The following is a 23,668-nucleotide window of genomic DNA, read 5'->3' as shown; positions in this document are numbered from 1 at the left end:
GTTTGCTCTTGTAGGATGGTAGACTTCTTTATCTACTATATATTAGAAAGAATCTGTGCATGTCCATCCATGAATCTGTTGGTTCAAGAATTCTTTCTAAACAGTAACAGCTAGGAGCATCAAATTTGCTGCGCAGCTTTCTCTTATCCTAACTTAAAGCAAGGTCAGGGTTTGGCAATGCCAGGAAAATGGGATGTGCCTGGAATGGGATTGTTTCTCATAAAATGCTAAGAGGGGGTGTGCTAACAGGCACAGTTATACTGCAGAGAGATCATAGGGGGGCAGCCGTGACTGGCTGGTTGGGGAAGGGGTTCTGAATGTAGCTGGCCACCATCCACATGTAACAGTCCCATGCTAGTGCTGGCCATGATTGTCCTACATCCATGCTGATTCCCATGTCCCACAGTGGCAGCCCAATCCACTCCCCTTTAGGCCCAGTGCCAGACAGTAAGGGAGGAGCGTGTGTGGGCAGTGCACTCCCCTCTGCCCCGTCACCCCATGGGAGCAGCCACCACTGGCCAAGCAGCGCAGCCTCTGCCACATCAAGTGGCTCCAGGTTGCAGCAGGCCAGCTGAGCACCATGGCTCCCACCTCTACCAGTGGAACAGCATAGTTCCAGGTGGCCCTGGGGAGCTCTAGTGTTGCTGGAACAGCACAACCCAGGGCACCCTGGAGAGCCATCACTTCCTGAGCAGCACGGCACCAGGTGGCCTTGGGAGGCTTAGCAGTGCCTCCCTTGTTGCTGTGGGTGGCCCCAGTGAGTGCCTCATACTCCCCAGCCTCCTTCCCTGAGCCTGATACCCTGACCCCTTGATGGCCCACCCCTTGCCCTCAGCCTCCCCCATACCTCTTAGCCCTCACCCTGACTTCTGCCACTCTATAACCCCCGCCATGAGGCCTCCACCCGCGGCCCTGACTCTTGCAACTCACAGTCCCTGCCATGAGTGCCCCCAGCCCTTTCACCCTAATGACTCCACCCTCATCCAGGGAGAGTAACTGGGTTGACAGGAGAACGATCTGCAGTCAATTTGGCAAATCTTCTCTAGACCTGCTAAACCGATTTCCAGTGGATCAATCTCAGAGCATTGATCCCCACAGTAGTGTAGATGTGGACTAAGTTGTGGATTTTAAAAGCTCTTAGCATGAAGACAGCAACAATTCAAAACAAACCAGGAACAACAGATTGAGCTTTCCAGCTTGTAAGAACAGGCAAATGGAAAAAGAACCTTCTGAAATTTCTGCATGGAACATAACATACAACATCTGACAGCAATACCAATCAATGACTCACTATAGCACAGACAGACAACATTCCCACAGTACTAGACCTGCACACTCACAGAAGTTTTCCTAGTTGATGAGATGAACATTGTAACAATTTTGAAGGAATGCAAAAGCTGAGTGATGTCTCCTGTGTATATTTCATTTACTTGATTCTCTCTTTGGGAGGATGGTAGGGAAGAAGAGGCTTGACAGCTTATTTTTCTAGTTTGGAAAGACACTTCATATTACCTAATTGCTTATGCATTCTCCATTCCATTGACAGTGAGCCAATTATGGGTAAGGTCATTTTAATAAACATATATGAATTGTCTCATTATCTATGCTGATTGACCTATGCGCAATTAAACAATGGCAAAGGTGGCAATGCTAAGGGAATCTAGTCCTCAGCCATTTATTGTTTTATATATATATTATATAAAGAAACTAACTTTGAGGAGAAATGGCCAAGATTTTCAAAAGTAACCAATGACTGTGGGATCCTCAAATTTAGGATGTCCAACCTGCGGCTCTTTTAAGAGCCCCTGGTTTTCAGGATAGACAGAGCGACTGCCTCTCAAAACCAAGCCTTTTAAAGCTCTCTTAAGGGGGGCTTCTAAGAACACTAATTATTTTTGAAAATCCTATCTATAGTCAACAACAGAGTTGTGCGCTATGGCACAAAAGGTTACTATATTTATTTTTATTATTTCAGAATCTTGGAGTTCTAGCACAAGAAGAACTACACCTAGCTCCCATATCCATCTCCCGCAAAGCTCTGGAAAAACATGATCGAGAGGTTTAAAACCTCACATATTCCATTCACATTCTTGGCTATCAGTCCAATCTTCCTGGGCTGGGCCATTCTGGGCTCCATGTAGGTTCTTCCTTATCCTGGGCTTCAGCTTGCTCCACTACAGAATCCTAAATTGGCATCTCCACCAGCAGGCAGACCCTCACTCTGCCTCCTAATAGTGCTTCACACTGATCCAAAATTTCTAGTAACTAGACAATCTGTAGCTGACAACCATATGGACATTATGGAATCCTAAGGGTTAAAAAAAGAACACACGTGTTAGAGAAAAGATCCATATTTGATATTGGAGAGGAGCCTATTTATTTTCAATACACCAGACAAATTATTGAAGCACAAAATAGCCATGTGAAAATATGAACTTAGCTTTGCTGCCAAGGTCCGCTGAGTTAGCCCCTGATGGTCGAGAGACTTTTTCATTTCTGCAGCCAATTTTTGCAAGATTGAAAAACAAAACAAAACAAAACAAGGCTATAGGAGATGAGGTCAGTTTACAACAATTTTGCACACTGTGATCTTAAAATACATGCATCTCACCCACCACTTTTATGAAGTGCACTCCACATTTTACCACACAATCTACTGGGATTCTGACCCATCTGGAAATGGCCACAAACTGTTCCACTGCCCTCCACCCCAAATGAAATAAGAATGCACTCCTCAGGCTCTATACAGCCGCCATGTTTTTTTTTCAGAATAATTCATCCAACTTTGGAAAGCATTGTAGGAAAAGGAAGATTCTGTCAAATGAGGAAGAACCTGAGCTAGACACATTCACAAACCATAAAAAACTCAGAGTCAAAGAAGCCTTCTGTACAATCACACTAGAGTGACTCTCTTTTGACTGGACAAAATCAAATCTATTTCCAAGCAAACTGAAATTAAAAATTAACAAACCAACCCACATTAACTCTTTGCACTTACATAGTGCCTACAAAAGCTCAAAAAGCTTCACAAATACTGATGAACCAGCAGAGGTACCTAACATTGCTCGGGTCATTGGGGGCTCAGGGCAGCGAAGTGCAAGGGCGGCTTGGATGGGGCTGTAGGAATCAGGGCAGGGGTGGGAGGTGTGGAGTGGCCAGGGAAGAGGGTCGGGGGCTCAGAGCAGGGGGTCAGAGGTTCAGGGAAAGGGGGTGCAGGAATGAGGACAGGGGGTGGAAGGTTCAGGGCACAGGGTTCACTGTGAGGGGCTCAGGGCAGGGGTTAGAAGGGCAGGAGATGGGAGGTGCAGGACTTTGGGAAGGGGCCGGGGCAGGTGGCTGGGAGGCAGCTTACTAGGTGATGGTGGCTCCTCTCAGGGGCCTGGGACTACACGCCCCAGATGGCAGCTCCTCCTGACAAGCTGGTGCTGCATGAAGCATCTATGGCTTCCAGCTTATATGGAGGGAGGGGGCAGGGCTCTGCAGGCCATCCCCAGGCTCCAGCTGCGCCCCCGCCGCAGCCTCCAACCCTTCTGGGAGGGGCTACATTCAGGGGGCTGGATCTACCCTCTAGCTGCTCCCCCAGCCTGCAGGTTGCGGGAAGTGAAGCTTCTGGGGCTGGTCCCAACATCCAGCTTCCCCCCAGACTGCAGCTGGTCTGGGGTGGGGGGAGGGGCAAGGCTCTGGAGCTGGCTCCAGCCTCTAGTACCCCTCCCCCAGCCTGCAACCTCTAACTGTTCCCCACCCTGCCACTGGTGGGGGAGGGCATTTCCTGTGGGAGATCGGTGCTGCCCAGCCCCAGGGGTAGTCCAGTGGGTTCAAAGTAATGTAGCTGGTGCAGAATCCTCCATCTGACACTGTTTTGGGCAGGGGGACCACTTACTAGGTTCAGTGACCAGGCATATGGAGCTTCAACCCCATCAGGCCAATTGTTTGGTGGTGCAGCTGCCAGCAGTCATTCTACAGTATATTGTCCCTCCTCTCTTTGCTCCCTCCCTTTTCATGTTCTGGAAAACAATCCCCTTCCAGGCACTTTCCATTTCCTGGCACAACCAAACCCCGACCTTGCTTTAAGTTAGGGTAAGAGGAAGCTGTATACCAAATTTGGTGAGCCCAGCTCTTAGGGTTTAGAAGGGGTTCTTGACCCAACAGACTCTGTAAGAGTGTGAGAGAAAGGCCAGACAGGGCAGGGGTCCAACAGGCCCTGTTTTCCCCATCAGCCCCACCCCAGTTCATCTGCAGCCAGTGTCAGCCTGGAGGAGCATAAAAGGAGAGAAGCCAGCCCACTTCAAGGCTGACTAGGTAAGAGGTAGGAGCTGGGTCTGCCACATAACAGGGCCTGAACCAGCAATGCCCATGGGTTGGTTGCTGCAGAGTAGAGCCTCAGGACCCTCCTCTAGACACAAAGTGGGAGCTGTACCCCACCCCACAACCCCTCTTCTCCTGGAGTGGAAATTAGAGTTTTGGGTGATGCCCCAAACTTATTCTTCTACCTCTAGGGTGGGGGCTGAAGAGCCACACCCTGGGTCCCTAGCCACTAAGCCACCCTGCCATCAGTGGGAACTGCTCACAGATTCACAGAGGCATTGATGGATGGACTCATGAACAGACAGATACACTCTAAGACAGATAGATTAAATTTAGATTAAATCTTGGCTGCAACCTCAGGAAACAGAGGAACATGATTTGTACCATTTTACAGAGGGGTTAAGTGAACTGCTTAAAGTCACATAAGAGTCTCATAAATAAGATAAAAAGTATATGCAAAATCATATCTAGACCTTGGTTTGGTTTCCAAACACCTCCACAGAGGAATGTTTGATTTGAGTCCATTTCTAATTATCTTTCATTAGTAGAATGCTTTGCCAGGATATTGTGAATTTCAGTTTATAGTTAACCAGCTTTTCTTTGACACCCCCTTTTAAGTAGTGATAATGTTTGCTCTTCTTTAATTTAATCTAACAAGGTACAAGCTAAAGTGATGTCAGTAAATATGAAAATTTATTTTTGGCTATTTGAGGTACTTAGGGATATATCATGAAGAGACAAAACTGAAATAAATCATTTTAAGCTTTGCTAAAACTCTACTTTTTGGAAGAAAATGTTGGCTAATCAAAAGTTTAAATGGAGCTATTATGTGTGAATTTCTGAACACAAAACAAACGAAGATGGAGAAGCACTCTTGGTGAAGAAAGATTCTACCATATCTTTTTCTATAGATATGGTACCACTGTAGCCTGCAACATCCTAAATCTAAAAATTTGGCTGATGGTCACAAATAATGGCTTAGCATGTTGCTAAGTACATTGTTTCTTAAGTAAATCGCACCTTGTTTTTCGAAACATACTTTTGTGGAAATTTAGCTATGACCCTAGTAGCATCCTGGTGCAAGAGGGATCTTTCACCTAAGAAGAAAAGGGTAATAGCTCCCTGTACTTCTGTTGAAGACCCTGGCTAAGGGTGACTCTATACTCAACTGATTGACAGGGGGAGATTGATCGTCCAGGGTTTGATTTTGCTGTGTGCGTTAAGAAGTGGCAAAATCAACCTCTCTTGGGTCTGCCATTTACCCTTGTACTCCATGCTATTGCGTGCAGTAAGGGATATCAGCACGAGCCTGAAGAGCCCTGAATTAAACTAGGGAAGAAAGTTAGAATAGCCAGAATTAAGTATCAGAAATCGACTTTCTATCCTACTATAGATCTAGCCTTAGATATAGTCAGCCATGCTGAAGAAAATGATAGGCAAGAGAAACCATTTTAAACATCTGTTTCTTGTGAGATTAAATTGTAGACATTTTGATGCATATTTTCCACTTTCATCTGCATGCTTTCTACTTCTAATTCTTTCACCAGGCATCACTTAATCTATGTCCTGTTGTTAATAAAATTGTTTTATCTTAAAGCAACCTGGGAACATAGTTGAACTGAAGTAACTGTTAACACCAATTAATGAGGCAAGCTGCTGGATATTTACTCTTTAAAGGAGTAAACAAATCGTCCCACTCCTTTGAACAGTCCAGGAAAGGGTTGGGTATTGCAGAGCATGTGCTTTTGGGAAGATTCAGGACTTAGATTCACTTGGTTGTAGTTATCAAGGAAGAGACCAAAGCATGCATGGGGTGTAACAAGGAGGCTGCTGCAATCAGAGGGATCAGCCAGAGCTGCTTAACACATAGATAATTAGCATGCTTATGGTGTCCAAGCTCTGAGCTGCAGCAGAGCACAGAACGCACTCAGGGTTACAGGCTAACCAATGACACAACCCCTCACTGGTCTGGATTTCACTGGAAAATAGGACAATAGCATGTGACACTGTGAAGGACGGACATCATTAATGTGTCCACAGAACAGGTACTGGATGGGCACAGCCACTGTGAACTTCTCCACATTCAACTAAAGTTGCTAGAGTTCAGTTTCTGTGTCTGGGAGAAGAGTTCATCTTCACGATTCAGTAGTTGAGAGACTACCAACAGTGTGGTAACGGGCTCTGTGTTGTGAACACCTCACCACTAGTCAAGAAAGTGAGGCCACCAAAAGCAATTAATCCCCCCCAACCCAATTTCTGTTAGCTAGTATTTATTCATTTGTTTGTATTAGAGCAACATGCAGAGACCTCACTCAACATTAAGGCTCCACTGTGAGAAGCATTTGATATAAACCCATTAGTCGCAATGACCTAACTAGTCTACAAGGAGGAAGTCTGAATGAATAAGGATGACAGGAAGCTGACCCAGAATCTCTGCTGTGAAAATCTTATGATTAAAATAGATAAGACAGAAAATGAGTAGGCGTTCTAATTTACAGAGGGAAAACTGAGGCATGGAGAGATTAAGTGTTTTGCCTCAAATTATAGAGGAAGCCTGAAGCAACAGCAGGAAATGAACATATCTCTTCTGCATACCAGTCCAAGACCATCCATCCTTTCTCAGATGGTGGGTAGTATAAGACCCTATGGCGCTTTAATAATTCCCTGAGCCAGCCAGTCTCCTCAAGATAGGATTTCAAATACTCCAAAGTAAACCATTAAGATGTTACTCTTCCAATATTTATGATTTATTCTGACAGCAATCCCATGACATTGAGTTCATGGGAAAGAAACTTATTTGTTTAATAAACAGATTATATAGTGGCATGCAGTTAAAATGGATGATCTCTTAAGAGCTTTTCAAACTGTACAGAACAGGCGCAGAAATTACACAGTAGCACGACTGCCAACCTAAAATGCTCCAAAATCATGAGTGAGGCTCACAAAAATCCTGAGACTGGCTTACAAATTATGAGATTTACAAAAAATAAGTTTAGGGGTTTGGTTTTTGGGTTCTTAGGTTGCACAGATTCATTTTTTCTCCTTGGCCATGCGGCTGACAATAATAAAAATAATTAAAACACATTTCTCATTTAATCACTTATATTCAAAAACTAGAGCATTAATCAAAACTTCAGTGAAAGAGAGCAATAAAATTGCAATAATAGACAACACTGCGTTAGTGTCCTAAATTTGGTTCAGCTTCATATCCAAATGTGGGTAACGAAGTACCCACTCTCCAATTTCATTTGGGAAAAAAAAAATGTGTTTTTTGACCTTCTCTCCTAAACATTTATGGAGTTTTAACAATGTAGCAGACTTCTTCTATTGGTCCACTCTAAGCCAGAGAGTTCACTGGCCAGCTCAGACATTGAAGCTTTCTCTCTAGCATAGGATTTCAGTCCCTTATACCTCAGGGCCTTGGTGTTCAAGTACAAATTCAACATCTCAGTCAGATCCTTTCCACTGACTCATAGATTCCAGATAAGATCATTAGACAGCTCAGATGTCTTTATCCACAAAATGTTTCTTTTTAACTCTCTTGCTGTCTTTTATAGAGGACCACAGCTGTTCTGCTGAGTTGTGAATGGAATGCCTTGTTCAGCTGACTAGATATAGGTAGGTCATCAGCATAACGTCATTGACTGTGTTGAATGTTGCACAAAGGCTCAGTGTGAGTATTCAAATATACCTTCCATACATTACCATGAGAAAGTCATCTCTAGTGTTACTAGGGCTACCTCTGGATATGCCCAACTGCAAACACACTTCCCAGTGTGAGTAAACTGATCTGCAGGAGCTAAGCTCCAGCAAGTGCACTCAAAACGGCAGCATAACTGGGGCAGGGGGACCATGTGCAGTGACTTGGGCCAGCCACCTGAGTACGTACCTGGAGGCAAGGCAGGTTGTACTCAGGTAGCTCAAGATGCCACCCAAACAATCTCCAGCTACAGTGCTATTTTTAGTATGTTAACTTGAGAAGAGCTAGTGGGTGTCTGTTGGCCCTTGTTGGGAAGCACACGCTTCACCACATGCAGAAGTTTCCCCAGTCTGGCACCTGGGATGTTTGCAGATATCATGTTGTCTTACGTCTTCACTGATTTTACTTAGGACTGGGAGGGTGGACACAATGTGCTGGATGGGGATGCTTTCTGCATCAATCATTGTTATCATGGGAACTAGCGTGACTACGATATTTCCAGGGAAGTGGGAGAGTTTGCTTCTAGTTGTTACTGTTTTGTATTAGAATCAAACATCTTTTTTTTTCTTTTGTTGACTTTCACTACCCAGCAGCTCAAAGGTCTATTATCCAGGTGGTGGTTCAAAATATTTCCAGGAGCTTCTCTACTTCATTGTATGCAGTAAGCCACATTTTGTCAGGGGCTAAGCAGTGGTTAATTTTTTCTGAGTGTCCAGCCATCATGAGTTTCTCTTGTTTTCAGATGATAGCTTATGCAAAGCAAGATATAAGTTCTTCCCAGCAGTCAGCAATTGCGATAGATACTTGGATTATGCAGCTCACAGGTAGAACATTAAGACAGTCCCTCTGCACTCCACCCCCCAAAAATGCTTTTGAACAGAGAGTGAGGGTAGGTAATTTCCAGACCGTGTAGCTGACCACATTTTCCAGAAAATGGAAAAACTAGACACCTTCACCTCTTCCATCCCCTCCACCAGTGAGAACCAGAACTGGACATAAATTGGATAAATTATTAATTGGCTTAGGCTACACTACAAGGAAATGTTCGGAAAAGATATGCAAATTGCTCACTGCAACTTACATATCTTTTCCCTATCTCCTGACAGGAAGGGCTTTTTTGAAATTTGGCCTGTCTACACATGCCACACACTTTTGCTTTTTAATTGCAATGATGGTTAAACCTACACTGTAAGCACACAAATGAAATCAGCACTGTAAACTTCCATGACCACAGTCCTCTCTATTCCTTGCTAATTCCTGCAAAAAGTGTTCTATGCCATACATGGTATATATTGTATTGTGAACTTTTGCTATCACACAGAAGAATTCCAGATGTCTTTAGGCAGCTGGTCAATATATATGGGATATATGAATATATATCTCACTATGAATATAGTGATCTTCTGCTTTTCAATACATCACTTTTTTCCAATTACTTCTGAGTGTTGAATCACAGAGGAACCCTAATGGAAATAGTGGAACAAAAATTAAGTCCCTAATCCTGCTTCTTCTGGAGCCAACGACTTCAGTGGGAACAAGTCGAGGCCCTTAGTTTTCAATTACTGATAATAATCAGGACATGATTGAGTCATAGGGTTTAAAGTCAAGATAAATGTCTTGTGCATAAATCCATGCTCAGGGGACTAAATTTGAATTGTTTTCTTTCTTTTCACATTAGGTAGTTGTTGAGAAATTCAGTGCGTCACCAATTTTCCACTGCTTAGATTATTTTTAACTCATGGGTCCAGCAATCACTCCCAAGTACCAGGAACAGCTGCAGACCTCTGGGACATACCCAACTCATTTGGAATTTCCTTGGAGAAGATAAGACAGAGAACCCTCATTCAATTCTGACTTAGACATTAGGACTATGCCTACACTGGCATTTTGTTGAGAAAACCCAGGACGCGTTCAGATTCCCAAGGTGTTCTGTTGACAATAAATTGACAGAATGCAGAACTTTTGTTGACAGTCTTATCCCACTTCCCATAAGGCATAATGTCTCTGTCGAGAGAGATCTGTCGACAGAAAGCAGGTCTGGCCATTCCAGGGGCCTTCTGTCAACAGACAGGGCTTCCAGGACACTCGGCAGCCCTGTCTGCTGTGCTTCCAGTTGGCTGTTTTGTCGAGAGAGCAACCAGACAGTCCAACCACTCTCCATCAACAGAGCAGATTGCCCTTGTGATATACTTGGCAATTTGGTCACGATCTGTTGAAAGAAGTTTTGTCAGGTGATATCTTCCAAAAAATACCTTTTGTCAACAAGTCACTGTAATCTAGACGTAGCCTAGGACAGTTTCCCAAAGTGTGGTACACGTACCACCGATGGTACGTGAAAGGATATCAAGGGGTATGCAGCAGAAAATAAATTACTAAAAATCAGGAGATAAGCACTGGGACGGCACTCGGAGAAGGGGTACGCTGATAAGGCCGAAGGCCAAAAAGGGTATAGGAATGTTTTACATTTGGGAAACACTGGCCTAGGAGGATGGCTCCTCATTTGCTTTTTACTTTTTTAAGTGACTTGGAACTGTTAAGTCCTCTGTTTATACACAACAGCTACAATCTTTCTCTGCACTAGCCTGTTAATGGCTCCAGCTCTCTTCAATTGGTTTTAAATGCAAGGTGGTAGTTCATCTTTTGAGCCTTCTATTGAGAATGCCAGCAACGCAGCCAAATAAGATTCCAATTTTTATTAAGAGGACATGTCTCCTTTAAGAACTAGACTAAAACTGCCAATTCATTTAATAACAGACCCCAACGAGACATCAAATGTTAACATAGTGACTAACAATTGGAGATGGATTTGTATCCCTTCATTCCCAATTGCCCTCCGTCACCACATATTCTAGGCTCACACAACATAATCAACATAATAAAAATGGTTGTTGCAACTGAAACAGATTGTGCATGGGCTGCACGCACTTCTAACAAGCCTCAGGAAAATGCTTTAAAATACTTGGTTTATGGGTGCCTGGATATTTTCATTATCTTTACCCCAGGATGCAAGCTTCTTTGGCAGACAACTAAAAAGACAAGGGCCCAATCCACAAAGGTATTTAGGTGCTTCCCTGAACTCCAGACTCAGGTGCTGATCTCTGGGGTGAAGAGGGAGGTGAGGTTTAGTTTGCAGTCCCATCATCAGCATTTCCTATTGACTAGTTTAGTGGGCATCGTGGCTGGTGTTCTGGCTTTTGGGGATCACATTCTTTGGCACGATGTTCTCCTTGAGGTTTTTCTGGGCACCTAAATGTTAGGCACTGTGATGCTTGGGTTGCAGTGCCTAAGTCTCTGTTGTGGATCCCACCTAAGATCCTTCCCACAAAACAGCCTAATCTAATTACAGGCTTAACACAAGAGAAAGCAACAAATGGCAGGGAAGAGAGGTTTATAACAACATATTGTTACATACTTTGCCCCTTGTGGTTACTCAGTTTAGGCATGCACCTGTCTTGATGGCTCAATTAAACGTACTTGTTATCTGTTTTTTAAATAATGAGACAATTATAAAAACTCATTAAAATAACAAAAATAGTCGCTGATAATCATTAATTCATATTACTGTGAAGACATTAAATGGGCAATGTAGAAAAGGCCCAAAAAGGCAGACATGCAGTCTATCAACATTAAATACCTGGCTGTTCTGGAGCACTGTCTATATAAAGAGTTCAGTTACTTTACAAATATGATTGAATTTAAATCACATCACCCAGGACTGATGGGTGACCTTCTCAAGTGGGTAAACTGAGCCACAGAGAGAAAAGAAGGACCCAGTTGCAGAAGAGATGAGCACCGACAGCTACCACGGACTGTTGAGTAAGAGTTTTGGATGCTCAGCATTATTGAAAAATTAATGGAAATTAGGAGCCTAAATACTTTTGAGGATCTGGGCCTCAGATGTTGGTGAATCTATGGCAAAGCCAGCCAAGAATTAAATGTACATCCTATGCATCCAGTCCTGTGCTTTAACCACTAAGTCATTCTTTTATTAATCCATTACACTTTCTGTAGCCCTAAGGCTGAACCTCTGTAAAATACAGGGTTAATACACTGTCATTTCTCTCTCTCCCTCTCTCACATGCACACACCCCTATTCCACTGTTGATTACTCAGATCAGTTTTGCTGATTTAATTCCCCAGTGCCCTCTTCTGTAATTCACACCCCATACAGCTGTTTGAGCTTCAACCCATAATTGCTGTTCCATCCAGACATTCCCAGTATTCATTCTGACAAGACTACTATTGTGTGTTTCCTTCTTAACTTTCCTGAAATTAGTAAATCAATCACAATACATCATGATATGTGTGTGCGAATGGAAATTCATTTTAATATCTCCCTAAAGGCAGCAACTTATTGCTAAGGAAACAAAATATAAAAGGGGTATGTGCTAAATGCAGTATTGTACATTTACATTAGTGAAAGGGCACCCAAGCCTTCTCAAAATTACCAAATCTAAGTGAGAAAAACTAGGATTTCTACCACTCCTCACCACTGTTCCTCATTCTGAGGGTCCTGGGGCAGTGGGAAATGGGACATAAAGCCATGCTTGTCCTGCAACTCTGTTTTTACAGATAAATCATCTTGGTCCATGGCTCTCAGATGCTGCAAATCTTTGATTCCGTGTTGTCATTTTGCCTTAGTAGAAGGAGAAAAGACTCTTGTGAAAAGAAGGAGTTGATACTGTTTGGATTATTTTCATAATAGAAGCTGAAGTAAGTTCAGAAAACATCCTGAGCTCTGCTAAAATTAGCTGCTTTGGTTAATAGGAATTTGTGTGAACATTTTCTTCAGGGCATTTTATCTCACCTATACACGTTTGTTACAAGTTCAAAATCTCAAAATAAAATTCCTTTGAAAGTATAGTCTCGCCCAGTTTTCTGTCGAAGATGAGTCCCTCCACTGGTTAGCCTATGTCATCTTAACATTCCAGACAGATTACACTGATAGGAGGGGCTTTTCCATCAGTAGAGCCCTGCATAGATGCAAAATTGGTATCTATAGATCATTTTTGCCGATGTGGATACAGATAGCCACATCCATATCTGAGGATGTGGATACCCATCAATATAAAGCGGATAGCCATGAATTTTCAGGGTTCTAGATACAAAATTTGGCAGGGCCACCCTAAGGGGACTCCCCTGCCCCCCCTGCAGGCACAAGGCCCTAGGAAGCCCCCACCACCATGTTGCAAGCCTGCCCCCTCCCTGACCAGGGATTTCCTGGGGCGGGTGTGGCAGTGGGTGGCAGCAACAAGAAGTTGTCTTGTCTTACCCTGTCCCCCTTCACTCAGCACGCAGCGTGAGCAGCACCCTGCTCACTCCATCACTCCCATGGGGCTCAGAGGGCCTGAAGGCTGTGACAGAATGAAATAGGCTGCTTCACACACTTCATGAATGAGAGAGGGCAAGAGGAGGGGAGGTGACCCTTTGCTGCTCGTGCTGCCATCTGCCCCCCACTGCCTACGCTCTGCCCCAGGTAATCCTCCCCACTCACATCCATAGGACCGCTGGGGCAGCAGTCCCAAGGTGCCAAAAGTGCGTGGCCTGCAACAGCTGCCCCACCTCATCTTAAGGATGTGATGGTTCTGAAAATCGGTATCCGCATCTTCATCTGTAAAAATGAGCTGCAGATACAATATAAAGTGGATATCTGGATTTGTAGGGCTCTCTCCATCAGTGTGATAACACTGCCTTCACAAATGAAGTTAGTCACATTCAGGGAAGCATTCTTCCGTCAACACAGATGCATCTACATCATAGAGGGTTAAGCTGTATAGCTGTGATGGTCAGGGTTTTTGTCATAGCCGTGGCACATCTTTGTTGACCTAGCTATTAAGTATAAAAAAAGCTTAAGGGTGATAGCTGGGATCCAAAGTTTTGGTTGAGGTCATTGTTTAGCTATGAGCCAGCCATAAAGTTCAGATCCAGAAGTGAGTGGCCTCAAAATTAGTGGGTGTTTGGGGATGGGATTTGGCCCCAACTCAAGTTATAACTGTGTGGGCATGCAAGTACATAATTGTTTCAGCACAAACATTGCTGCAAAGTCTCTCAAAAAGGGTTTAGCTGACACTTATTTCTAATGCTTGAATGCTATTCATTATTCATGCCCATAATATTGTAAGCCAACCATTAGACTATACAAAAGATTTTTTTCCCTTTTGTTCACATGGAATTCTTGTATTGGAGCTGAATTTCCTCTGATGTTTACATATCTTATTGCGATAAACACTACACTTCAAGGTGCCTTTCTCAGAGCAGAATAAGGTCAGCAGTCGGCACTCGTGAGAACAGAGAAAATCTAACATGCCCATGAACTGAGGGCTCTCTTGTGAAACCACAAAAGCAAAAAATCATTACCTGGAATCTTTTGTATTGCTCTTAAGTGCTGCAGTGGAGACAATGAGGGAAAGTAAGTGAAGTCAGCAGTCCCTTTAGGGAGCAGTAGAGAGTTATATGATGCCAAGCAATGTTCCCTCTAATCTTTACCATCCAGTTGTGGATTTCTGTCCATCCATGAAATACATAAAAATATAAAAATACATTTTTATGTGCACTGTTGGATGTATGAATGTAAAAACAAAAACCCAACTGTAGGTGTGCTGGTAAAGAGCCAAGCAGCAATGGAATTTCTCTTGAGTGGCTGCAAAAATGCCCAGTTTACCGAGAACCCTGATGCCAAGTAAATTAACTGCAGCTTTAAATAGGGGAGCCGAGGAGAAGACAAACAGAAGAGTAAAAGGAGGGTGGCACAAAAGCTACAGTGCAAATGGATGAAGGAAACTTGTGAAAGAGACTGGCTGGTTCAGGTGATTACGGGAAACAAAGCGTATCAGCAATTCATATCCAGCCAAGGCCAGCAGTAACTTAATGTTTTAATCCAGCAGTTGTTGGATGCCGTATGTGAAATAAGTTGCCCATTACTTCGCAGGGACAAGTGGGCACATGAATGACTCACAGTATCATTTCCTTGCCAAGGTATTTCAATTCTGACCTGCAGGTGAGAACTAGTTCTTTTTACAGACCCATTCAATCCTCAGCCTCTTTACTGATGCTACCAAGAAGGGGGTCAATTATAATCATATTTTTTTTTTTTTTTTTTAAATCACGTGGGATTTTTAAATGACCTGACCAACAGGAGTTATTAATACGTTAACAATTTTTTGAGTTTTTGAGTTGGTACAGATTTGATTCATGAGCTACAAATAAAAGATGATATAGTTATTAACAATTCCACATATTGTTCAATTCCTTGACCCTATGCCACTATCACACAGAGAGATGGGGGAATAAAAAAGCAATTGACACTCCCATTGGTAGCTTGCCACCAGACTAACTTCAGCTTATCTCACAAATGTGTTGATGACTAGTCATGTGTGCAGCACTTTTAATAGCTGAAGTTGTAGATATAATTATTGTTTGATTATTACTCACACAAAGAGCCTCAAAGAGGCAAAAAGACCTACTTCAGTGATTTGGTTTTATGTTATTCACAGATATTTAAAAGGAAAAAAGCACAGTAAACAGTAAAAATTGTACAATCAATCTCCTTGAATTCAAGCCTCAAACTTGTGTGATACAATCAAATCACATGCAAAATATTTGTCCGAGAGATTAGATAGGAATGCAGCTGGTAAGAGCTTCCATGGCACAAGTAAAGTTCAATGTCTATGGATAAGTGTCATGAATAAAGCAGAAATCAAAGGTCATTGTTCCATCCAATCTACTGTCTTTTAACCCAGGGGTATGTTGGGCCCCATTTTTTGTCCCTGCTATTAGTAGATCCCTGCAACCTGTCTCATATAATTCAAACTGTCAGAAATTTTGGCTCTGTTCATATGTTTAAAAAAAATTACTCTTGGCACGTGTAAGAAAATAAGCGTGCACAGGTTGAACCTCTCTAATTTGGTTTCCCTGGGACCTGACCGGTGCTGGACAAGATAATTTGCTGGACCACAGGAGGTCATATAATCTAGCAGCATTACCAACACCTCCGCTGCTTACTGGGCTCTTAGAAGACATTTAGGGGTAAATTACATGTAAACTCCCTATCTACAGCAATCAGCAGGCTTTTAGCTCATGTGGTAGAGCACAGCGCTTTAGCCCCTAAGGTCACAGGTTCATTCCCTTCTGCTGACAATCTGGGTGCGTTGGCCTTGCAATGGTTTAAGTACTTCAAATTATGAAGAACTTACCATTTACACTACTTTACCTCTGCTATTGACCTGTGCCGCTTGCTGCAGAGGAAAGCAAAAAAAACCTGCCAGTTTGACCTGAGACAATTTTTTTTCCTGATTCCAAATATGGTGATTAGGTAGACCCTGAGCATATGGGCAAGACCACCAGGCAGGTATCTGGGGAAGAATTCTCTGTAGTAACTAAGAACCCTCCCCGTCTAGTGTTCTGTTAGTATGATGGAGAAGGAAAGGAAGAACATAACACTTTAAATTGAAAAAGTGTTCTGCCCTTTATTGTGTCACAGAATTTGCTCTGTAAAACACAGTCGGAAAGTCACACTACAGTTCTACTTCTCTGCAGTGACTGGTTTTTGGCAACAAAACAGCTGATACTGTATTTGAGGATGATAAGACGTCTTAAAATTTAGGTTACAACAAACAAAAACTCTGATATGTACAGATTAAGTATCTCTGGGCTAGTTATACACCACTAAAGTCAGTAGTATATGGATCACGCTCAAAGGGAACATTATTAAAGTGAATGAGAAAAACATGCTAGATTTAAAAAAGTCTCTAGAAAAAAAAATCACTGACAAAAAACTTGGTTAATGCAAAGATACAGTTGCTTCATGATATATTGTGCTCTTCTAGACATCATGTTCAGAAAACCTCACATCTCTGAAAACCAAGAAATAGTTGGGTATTTTATCCTTAACTGTCTGAAATCTAGTACAAGTGGAATTCAACTTCATGCCAGTGTAGTCTTCAATCTACCCACTGGAGGTGTCAGTAGCTACTGGAAATTATTCTCATGCACTCTGGCTGTAAACACTGTTATGTGTACCTATTCTGAATGACGGAGGGATCAGCTGGAGCAGCTTGATAGACCTCTCTTAGTGAAACAAAGTGATACGGGTGGACGCAAACTCTCTGGCTTTCTCCCACCACTTAAATGTAATCAAAGAATCTTGAGAGATAAAATCTAGGGCTAAGTTACAAAACGGTTCAGAAAACCTTAGCACAAGTTTTACCTTATGAATAAGATAATGTTAAAATGGATCCTGTAATGGTCATGGGCCCTATTCCCTGAGCAAAGACTGGAGTATGTGCGTTGTGGGCATATTGAGGCACTACAAAATGGGCAAAGTTAGAGTTGAGTTGGCATGGACCTAAACTATTTATTTCCTGTTTTCGGAGGTCTGAGTTATGCTGAACTGAGTGTTTTGGAAGTGGGTGAGACATCACCTTAACATTTTGTTAACCATGTTTTTGTCTGTACAGCTACTATTTTTTTTTAAATAAAGAATTAATTTTAGTAGGTTTTAGTGTTCATTTGGGCAGGTGTAATGATCATGTAGGTTTGAGAGCTAACTAAAAGAAACAGAGGTTATGTGATTCCTAACTACTCCACTGTACGCCTGTAAACTTTTTTGTAGTGGAATGACAATAGTGATGCTTTGAACTTTTGGATGGTAGACTTGCTGACAAGGTAGGGAAGTTATCCAGAGTTCTGCACTTGCTTGACAAATTCAATGTTCCAAAATCCCAGATCTCAGCGCGCGCGCGCGCGCGCGCGCGCATGCACGCACGCACACACGCACGCACGCACGCACGCACGCAGACAGAGAGGATGCAAGAATCTGGCCCAGGCCACGTGCCCCATGTCTTCCTCCAGGTTCCCACATTCCCTAAGCCCCCCAAACCTTCTCCTACCCCCCAATCCAATCCCTTTCTCCATCACTGTTTTTCCTCTCTACCGCTACATCTCTCCTCCTATTCCTCCAGAACCTAACCCCTCATTCCTGTTCTTTCACAGCCCAGCTGTTTCTACCACTACCCCCAAATGTACCCACATTCGCTCTCAGTGCCCCAACCCCAGTACTCCCTAGCAAGGCACCAAAAATGTTAACAAAATCTACAAATGCTCTGAGCACCTCATATTAAGGTACTAGGTACCAGGGACACCTTGTCTGTAAACATACTCAGTTCCATTGATCAGGAAAGATGACTATGTTATTCCATCTTTCAGCCTCCTCCTAATGAATCAGTGCTGGTGCTCTGCTATAATAATACCCCAGGTGGAAAAGGTAGCAACATGACAGCAACCCTTTCACTTTTCTGTGTAGGGAATATATTATCCTTCAGAAGAGCTAGAATCCTTTGTAAATTAGTTGCACAAATTAGCAGTGCTTATTTCCTCAATAGTAAAGGGGAAAAAAAAAGAAAGAAAAAAAAAGGAAAACAAAAAACCCTCAACAGAAGCAGATAGTAGCAAAATGCCTACAGATCACTCTAAGATTGCTACCAAAGACAGAGTTTGAATTTACAGTGCAGGAATGTAACTCAGTTCAATGACCACAGCATGCTCTAGTGTTGCTGCAGATGACTATCTCAATCTCCTTTGCACAATTATTTAGTACATATCATTCTAGAAAGGTAAGCTCTTACATTATGACATTTATGTGTTCTATTACCTTTTTTCAGTACTACTTCCTGAAAGGCAGTGGGTGCCATGCCCCAGTTCAAATAAATCTCTAATATCCAAGGGATATTCAGAACCAAGCAACAGGTGAGTGCAAAAACTTTCTATAAGAACCTACTGCTTTTGTAAAATGCTGGGGCAGGAGGAGGGTTGTGAGGAAGTTATAGGCTAGCAACAACTCTTTCAAAGGACCCCAAATTAGGACTGCTAACACTACTTGGCATCCTCATGACAGGGTCAATGGGAGGGCTTCAGGTTCCTTTACCATAAGATGCTCTGTGCTTATGAAGACAGACTGATGGGAGGACATGGGATCCATCTGATGAAGAAGCTACCCAGAGTTTTGCATCTGCTTGAGCTCCCTACTCCTAGTCTCTCGCATGCAGACACCCCACTGGCCTCTTCAGTTTGGCTGCACGCCAGCTGTTTGGCGGATGAGGCGGGTAAGATGGGTAGGAAGCCTGTCAAGGCAGCAGTCTACTGTAGTGACTGGCTGCAGCAAAAAGGAAACGACTCTCAGGAATACTGGCTCCTGGCCGGCAACATGGTTCTGTGCCATAAAGCCGAGCACCATTCACTTCCTCTGTCCCCCTCTCCACCACTGGGCAAACCTTTCTCCCACTGCTTGCTCCCCCAACTCCATTGGGCACCAGACACCTGCCCATCAGGCATGACCTCTCCTCACTGCGAGTACTCTGTACCCCATTTACCCCTTGCTCTCCTGTGAGTATCTGGACTCAAAGATGTGTCACTACTCACATACGAGTCACGGAGGAAAGAACACTATCTGATTCACCCTCAGACAGCACCAGTGCAGGGGCACAAAGTTGAGGAGTTAATGGTGTGTGGAGGAAAGTGCTGGCAATCTCCCAACTGCTGGCAGGTCTTTGCTGGCTCCCAGCCCTTGTCCTAACTTCTGTGACAGGAAAGATGATGATATTGGGATGGGGGTTCAGGTCAAGTACTGGTTTTAGTTCATTCTCGCTGGTGTGCATCACGCAATGGTAACCCATTTTGGTTGCTAGAGGAAGCCTTTTCTGAGTCACAGGAATACTGGAATAATTCAGTTTTGTGCAGCAAAGACATGACTTCATGCTAAATGGCTTGAAAAATAAACAACCCACCCCTGCATCTGACTACATTTCAGAACATAAGGGGGATTTTGAAACTTTTAAAAAACAAGCAGAAGACAATGAGACGTAGAATTCCTAGAGAAGTCCCTTATATGAATCATAAATGCCAGTCATCAACAGTAAACTATTTTTGCTTTTAAAAGAAATTTTATTTTAATGGGTATTATTAGAGATGGTTTCATAAACAATAAACTTGTACTTTTCTATTTGTTGCTTTTTTCCTGTCATCCTATTCCCTCATTATTAGCCCTGATAGTCACCTGAAAATCTGTGAAGTCAATTTTTTGTGCTTTCACCCATTTTAATTTTATAAAATAAAAACAAATAAATCCTCAGGAAATTAAAACTTGGAAGTGAAGGACCTTCCCCAAAATATAAGGGAAATGGCTCCACCTAGTGAAAAAGCAGTATATGGCAGGTATTGAAAACTACCAAGATAGGCCCAAAAAAGCCAATAACAGAACAGTGCTGGTCACTACCTACAGCCCCTAACTCAAACCGCTGCAACACATCATTAAAGACCTACAGCCTATCCAAAATCAGGGTGCCACACTCCAGAAGGCCCTAGCTGACAAGCCTGTTCCCTCCTATAGACAACCTCCCAACCTTATGAGGATTCTCACTCACAACCACAGGCTATACCACAATAATAGTAATCCTGTAACTTTTCCTTGCAACAAGCCCCTTTGCCAACTTTGTCCACATATCTATTATTGAGATACCATCACTGGACCTAACCATGTCATTCACAGAATCACAGGCACATTCTCCTGTTCCTCAATTAACATCATATACACCATCAGGTGCCAACAATGCCCACACACCATGTACATAGGACAGACTGCAAACACTCTTGGCCAAAGAATGAATGAACACAAAACAGACATAAAAAGCTCCTAACTCACAAACCTGTCAGCCAGCACTTTAATGGAGCAGGCCGTTCTGTTAATGACCTGAAAGTCTACTTTATTGAAAAGGAACTTTAATAATAATTTACAGACAGAATGTTCAGAATGCTCATTCATATTCAAATTTGACCCATTAACACGTGGTTTGAACTAGGAAGCAATTACCTGGCCTATTATATACACTCTTTTACATACTTTGTTTTATCTAACTCTTAACTTCCCCATCCCACACCCCACTTCTGCCACTCCTCTGCTCTCCTGATTTGCCAACCTTGATAATTTTTGGATCGCTGTGCTTTGTATATTGAGTCTGTTCTGGTAAGGCTATGATCTGAAGAAGTGGGTCTGTCCCACAAAAGCTCATCACCTAATAAATTATTTTGTTAGTCTTTAAAGGGCTACTGGGCTGCTTTTTCGCTTTAATCATTGCAGTACTTGTAGCGTAAACAGTCTCAAACTGACAGCTTGGCTAATTGTGTGGACACAAAGACTTTGGTGATTTCTGTAAGAATTCTTTCAGTGTTAAATGTGGTGTTTCAAGCTATAACCTAGCATAATCTTACACCTGCCGAAATCCAGCTCTATTTTAATATTGCTCACCTGTGGTGACCTATGCTCAAACTGCTGCATTTCACAGTGATGTAGCCTGTTTCAGAGGCATATACCGTTATTTCTGTGTAGGGTTTATACATTACTATCTATTTTTCAATCACATGAAACAATGTGAAATCTGCTTGGGTGAACAGTGCTATATCAAAGTATGCTGTACTACTGCTGTAGAAGTTTCAGGGGCCACAAGTATAAGCAGCCTCAAAAAAATTAGCCACCATTTGGAAACTAGTCTTCCATATTCTATTTTATCTAGGCTTCAGGTAAAATAATCCTCACCATAATTTAGGGTTTATGTAGCTTGAATCTGTATATGCAGTTGTCTGTATCTCATTGGTTTATTTGAAGATATAAAATCCAGTCGTGAAAATGCTTATTACCAGCCATTGCAGTAACTACACTAACTCATGGCAACAAGCCTTTGGTAGTAAGGGCTTAGCAACAGCCATCATGTAAATATTTTCAGGTTTCTGCAGCATATGCAAACCCCTGGTTTCTAGAATTAAAGGTTGGCGCTCTATAAAACAAAGCATCATGAGTTACAGGGTTTTTTCTTGGCCTGGTGAGATTTCAACATAACCTGAACGTAATAAACTTGACTTCTTCATGGCTTTCATTTACCTTTCATCATGTTCTAGATATTTATGCCTTTCTCTCGCAACAATTTTATTTCTCCCCAACTAGAGATCATATTGCTGCTTTGTGCAGAGGGAAACATGTAGTTCAATATTAAAGAAAATTAATCAAAGCTGTGAGACCATTAAAACCATACATGCCTGTGCACAGCTTCTCTGTAATGTCACCAGTGATTGAAATTTAAGCGTTCCAAGTTTCTTTAAAGTTTCAGTCAGCCTTGACCTTGGATATTTTTCCTCAGTTTGTATCAATCTTCTGTGTCACTTACCTTTTTAAATAAAAAAACAAAACATCTATAATAAAAAAATTAAAAACGTGGAGCCTCTCTCAACAGACAGGGCATCCACAACAATGGGCAGCCACGTGCTTCCCATTGTTCTGGCTGTTTTGTTGAGAGAGCAGCCAGGTAGTCTGACAGTTAGATTCAAGACCCCTTCAGTCTTGGTTTCTCCCTCTCTAGGTTTTATGGAAACATCAAACAGCTCAATGAAACCAGTCCAGTCCAAAGTGTGGAATTTCCTACCTTAAATTGTGCCAAGAAGGGAGACAGAAGGTGCTATTGCTGTTGGTAGCAAGCCTCCTAGACTTAGTAGCCAGCCCCTCCCTCCTACCAACACCAGATTCACCTGTGCTAGATTTACAACCCAGGGACTTTACAGCCTAGCATTGTTAGTACTCAGTGCCCCTGGTGTTATGCCAGGATAACACAGTGCAACCCCAGCCTAGCCACCTGCGGGGACATAGCCTGTTATAGCCTGGCATTTGTTCCAGAGGTGTACCCACTGGTAGGCGTGTATGGGCCCTGGCCCACCCTCTCAACCCCCCATGGCTCCCCATAAGCTCCAGGCTTTCACACTTCACTAGCTTACCCAGTGCTCCAGCCACAGAGTGGGATCCGGCTCCGCTCCACCAAATGCTCCAGCCCAGGAGTGGGAAGGCCTGTTAGCCCTGCTGCAGCTGGGGAGCAGGATCAGGGTACGGGGGGGCTTTCCTCACCTCACCACATGCTCAAGCCAGAGAGCACGGGTGGAGCTCGTGGGCTCAGCCTGCTCCCTTTACCTGATGCTCCAGTTAGGGACTGGGACTGGGACTACCCGCACTCCTGCTGGGGAGCGGGAACAAGGACTTGCTCCACTCCATCTATCCGGCGCACTAACCCGACCAGGAGCGGGTCTTCACCCTGCTCCACCTGGGGCTCCCTGGGACTCTGCTCCCGGGCGGGCAGCAGGCGAAACAGGGAAAACGCCGGGTGCATCCCTGCCTCCCCCGCTCCACACCCGCCCGTGTTCCCCTTTCAGCTACACCACAGACTTGCTCCCCTGCACCTGGCCCCACCTCCGGCTTTGGCCCCGGACTCGGGACAGCGGCGGGAACAGGAGCCGGGCGGGACTCGTGAGAGCCTGGCGCTCTCTCCTCTCACAGCTCTAACCAGTAGCGGCCCACAGCTAAGGCCGCGCCCCTCTAGTCGGCGTATTACAGTAACCCCGCAGAGCTTCCCGGCGCCCGGGAACGGCGGGGCGGGTTGCAAGGACTGCTCCGCACCACCAGAGTGCGCGCGGGATTCCCCGCTCGCCGCAGACCCCACTGAGGAACCTCATAGCCCCGCCCGCGCCGAACGCTTTGTAGCAGGGAGGCAACCGCTACCAGCTAGAGCGAAGGACGCACGTTATGTGCGTAAAAGTCGGAGACGAACACATCTTTCTCCTTTCCCCGCCTTGGAA

The 23,668-nt window shown here is 43.6% G+C and overlaps 1 long non-coding RNA gene across 1 annotated transcript; it reads right to left on the bottom strand.

Annotated features, from left to right (window-relative positions):
• Positions 1–876: 876 nt before the first annotated feature.
• Positions 877–23,642, bottom strand: LOC142018910 (uncharacterized). Its single transcript, XR_012646960.1, has 3 exons — positions 22,817–23,642; positions 2,074–2,308; positions 877–1,485 (listed from the first exon to the last, which is right to left on the bottom strand). It is a non-coding gene; the product is annotated as an uncharacterized LOC142018910 (long non-coding RNA).
• Between the last annotated feature and the right edge of the window lie 26 nt (positions 23,643–23,668).

Source organism: Carettochelys insculpta, chromosome 1 (genome assembly GCF_033958435.1).
Source record: "Carettochelys insculpta isolate YL-2023 chromosome 1, ASM3395843v1, whole genome shotgun sequence".
Taxonomy (NCBI): domain Eukaryota; kingdom Metazoa; phylum Chordata; order Testudines; family Carettochelyidae; genus Carettochelys; species Carettochelys insculpta.
The sequence above is the reverse complement of the archived record's forward strand: the minus strand, read 5'-3'. Positions and strand labels throughout refer to the sequence as shown.